Below are 4,358 nucleotides of genomic sequence, written 5' to 3'. Positions count from 1 at the left end.
CCCCTCCTGCACCCCAGAGCGTCCTGCACCCCAGAGCCTCCAACACCCCAAGCTCCTCCTGCATCCTCAGAGCCTCCAACACCCCCAGATCCTCCTGCACCTCAAACCTCCAACACCCCCAGAGCCCCCTGCAGTCCAAGCCCCCCCAGAGAGTCCCGCACCCTCAGCGGGGCTGTGACTACCTCTCAGACAGGATATACTGGCAGGTTGTCAGCAGTAATATAATGCTTATGGTGTTTTTGTGTTTTTTCAGGGGCCCATGTTGTGAAGCCTCCACCCCGCTCTTCTCAGAATGGTATGGCCCCACGCAGGAGGAGCGCCATGTCCACCTCGCCTTCATCTCCTAAAAAAGGAGGGACCCCTGTCTTCTCTAAAAGGTGCCGCTCTCCCAGACTGTGTGTCCTGTCTTAGGCCCCGTTCCCTCTGTTCCCGGCCGGAGGCCATTTCCTGCACACAATGAAACCTCAGTCCTCACCCCAATCCTGACTGCGGACTGTGAGGTGCCCCAGTTATCTGTTCCCCTTCCCACCTGGTCCTGAGAGCTGCCAGCAAAGGGGGCCGTAACTGTACTGTGAGCGCAACCGGATCTGTCTGGGCCTCACCTGGTCCTGAGAGCTGCCAGCAGAGGGCGCCGTAACTGTACTGTGGGCGCAGCCGGATCTGTCTGGGCATCACCTGGTCCTGAGAGCTGCCAGCAGAGGGCGCCGTAACTCTACTGTGGGCGCAGCCGAATCTGTCTGGGCTTTACCTGGTCCTGAGAGCTGCCAGCAGAGGGCGCCGTAACTCTACTGTGGGCACAGCCGGATCTGTCTGGGCCTCACCTGGTCCTGAGAGCTGCCAGCAGAGGGTGCCGTAACTCTACTGTGGGCGCAGCCGAATCTGTCTGGGCTTCACCTGGTCCTGAGAGCTGCCAGCAGAGGGCGCCGTAACTCTACTGTGGGCGCAGCCGGATCTGTATGGGCCTCACCTGGTCCTGAGAGCTGCCAGCAGAGGGCGCCGTAACTGTACTGTGGACGCAGCCGGATCTGTCTGGGCATCACCTGGTCCTGAGAGCTGCCAGCAGAGGGCGCCGTAACTCTACTGTGGGCACAGCCGGATCTGTATGGGCCTCACCTGGTCCTGAGAGCTGCCAACAGAGGGCGCCGTAACTGTACTGTGGGCGCAGCCGGATCTGTATGGGCCTCACCTGGTCCTGAGAGCTGCCAGCAGAGGGCGCCGTAACTGTACTGTGGAAGCAGCCGGATCTGTCTGGGCATCACCTGGTCCTGAGAGCTGCCAGCAGAGGGCGCCGTAACTGTACTGTGGGCGCAGCCGGATCTGTCTGGGCTCCACCTGGTCCTGAGAGCTGCCAGCAGAGGGCGCCGTAACTCTACTGTGGGCCCAGCCGGATCTGTCTGGGCCTCACCTGGTCCTAAGAGCTGCCAGCAGAGGGTGCCGTAACTCTACTGTGGGCGCAGCCGAATCTGTCTGGGCTTTACCTGGTCCTGAGAGCTGCCAGCAGAGGGCGCCGTAACTCTACTGTGGGCACAGCCGGATCTGTCTGGGCCTCACCTGGTCCTGAGAGCTGCCAGCAGAGGGTGCCGTAACTCTACTGTGGGCGCAGCCGAATCTGTCTGGGCTTCACCTGGTCCTGAGAGCTGCCAGCAGAGGGCGCCGTAACTCTACTGTGGGCGCAGCCGAATCTGTCTGGGCTTCACCTGGTCCTGAGAGCTGCCAGCAGAGGGCGCCGTAACTGTACTGTGGGCGCAGCCGGATCTGTCTGGGCCTCACCTGGTCCTGAGAGCTGCCAGCAGAGGGTGCCGTAACTCTACTGTGGGCGCAGCCGGATCTGTCTGGGCCTCACCTGGTCCTGAGAGCTGCCAGCAGAGGGCGCCGTAACTCTACTGTGGGCGCAGCCGGATCTGTCTGGGTCTGGTCACCACCGCACACACAGTCTGCACCTCGGCCATTTTCATTTCCATTTTAGAGTTTTGAGTAATTTCTTGGCGTTTTCTGATTCTGACGATTGTAGCGCTCATGTAATTTGTGTCTCTTCCAGTGTGCGGCGCTCTCTTTCCCCAGAACGTCTCTCCTTTGTGAAGAGGGATATGTCAGACGCCCGGAGCCGTGTGCTGGCGACTGGAGGAAGGAGAGATGGGTGAGTGCTGTCCTCACTTTGTAGTCACAGCGCCTCCGCTGTCCTCATGTTGTAGTCACAGCGCCTCCGTTGTTCTCATGTTGTAGTCACAGCGCCTCCGTTGTTCTCATGTTGTAGTCACAGCGCCTCCGCTGTCCTCATGTTGTAGTCACAGCGCCTCCGTTGTTCTTATGTTGTAGTCACAGCGCCTCCGCTGTCCTCAGGTTGTAGTCACAGCGCCTCCGCTGTCCTCAGGTTGTAGTCACAGCGCCTCCGCTGTCCTCAGGTTGTAGTCACAGCGCCTCCGCTGTCCTCAGGTTGTAGTCACAGCGCCTCCGCTGACATCAGGTTGTAGTTACAGCGCCTCCGCTGTCCTCAGGTTGTAGTCACAGCGCCTCCGCTGTCCTCAGGTTGTAGTCACAGCGCCTCCGCTGTCCTCAGGTTGTAGTCACAGGGCCTCCGCTGACATCATGTTGTAGTCACAGCGCCTCCGCTGACATCAGGTTGTAGTTACAGCGCCTCCGCTGTCCTCAGGTTGTAGTCACAGCGCCTCCGCTGACATCATGTTGTAGTTACAGCGCCTCCGCTGTCCTCAGGTTGTAGTCACAGCGCCTCCGCTGTCCTCAGGTTGTAGTCACAGCGCCTCCGCTGTCCTCAGGTTGTAGTCACAGCGCCTCCGCTGTCCTCAGGTTGTAGTCACAGCGCCTCCGCTGCGGTTATGTAAAGGTGCATCGTGTGCTCGAGATCCAATGTGAATCGTGTTTTATGTAAATCGGGGTCTAAATGCAGAGAATAGTGGTAAACTGCATGAGTGCTGCTGTCACCGGCTTTAAATGGTTAAATGAGATCGTCCAATCGTTTAAATCCGTCATTCTTGGTGAAGCGTGAGCGCAGTGTGTGGAGAAGGTGGGGGCTGTGTACACAGATGTGGTGAGGGCTGTGTGCACTGGGGCTGTAGCCGTGTGTGCTGGGGGCTGTAGCTGTGTGCACTGGGGGCTGTAGCCGTGTGTACCAGAGACTGGGGCCGTGTGCACTGGGGCTGTAGCCGTGTGTGCTGGGGGCTGTAGCCGTGTGTACCAGAGACTGGGGCCGTGTGCACTGGGGGCTGTGGCCGTGTGCACTGGGTGCTGTAGCCGTGTGTACCAGAGGTTGGGGCCGTGTGCACTGGGGGCTGTAGCCGTGTGCACTGGGGGCCGTAGCCGTGTGTACCAGAGGTTGGGGCCGTGTGCACTGGGGGCTGTGGCCGTGTGCACTGGGGGCTGTAGGTGTGTGCACTGGGGGCTGTAGACGTGTGCACTGGGGCTGTAGCCGTGTGCACTGGGGGGCTGTAGCTGTGTGCACTGGGGGCTGTAGACGTGTGCACTGGGGCTGTAGGCGTGTGCACTGGGGGGCTGTAGCCGTGTGCGCTGGGGGCTGTAGCCGTGTGCACTGGGGGGCTGTAGCCGTGTGCGCGAGGGGCTGTAGCCGTGTGCACTGGGGGGCTGTAGCTGTGTGCACTGGGGGGCTGTAGCCGTGTGCGCTGGGGGCTGTAGCCGTGTGCACTGGGGGGCTGTAGCTGTGTGCACTGGGGGCTGTTGCCGTGTGTACCGGAGACTGGGGCCCTGTGCACTGGGGGGCTGTAGCCGTGTGCGCGAGGGGCTGTAGCCGTGTGCGCGGGGGCTGTAGCCGTGTGCACTGGGGGGCTGTAGGTGTGTGCACTGGGGGGCTGTAGGTGTGTGCACTGGAGGCTGTCGGTGTGTGCACTGGGGGCTGTAGCCGTGTGCGCTGGGGGCTGTAGCCGTGTGCACTGGGGGCTGTAGCCGTGTGCACTGGGGGGCTGTAGCCGTGTGCACTGGGGGGCTGTAGCCGTGTGCACTGGGGGGCTGTAGCCGCGTGCACTGGGGGGCTGTAGCCGCGTGCACTGGGGGGCTGTAGCCGTGTGCACTGGGGGGCTGTAGCCGTGTGCACTGGGGGCTGTAGCCGTGTGCACTGGGGGCTGTAGCCGTGTGCACTGGGGGGCTGTAGCCGTGTGCACTGGGGGGCTGTAGCCGTGTGCACTGGGGGCTGTAGCCGTGTGCACTGGGGGGCTGTAGCCGCGTGCACTGGGGGGCTGTAGCCGTGTGCACTGGGGGCTGTAGCCGTGTGCACTGGGGGGCTGTAGCCGTGTGCACTGGGGGGCTGTAGCCGTGTGCGCTGGGGGCTGTAGCAGGGGGCTGTAGGAGAAGATCTGCAGCCTTCCACCGGGGCTTAGGGGTGTAGGCAC

Source organism: Bufo gargarizans, unplaced genomic scaffold (genome assembly GCF_014858855.1).
Source record: "Bufo gargarizans isolate SCDJY-AF-19 unplaced genomic scaffold, ASM1485885v1 original_scaffold_1953_pilon, whole genome shotgun sequence".
Lineage (NCBI taxonomy): Eukaryota > Metazoa > Chordata > Amphibia > Anura > Bufonidae > Bufo > Bufo gargarizans.
Note: the sequence above shows the minus strand (reverse complement) of the source record.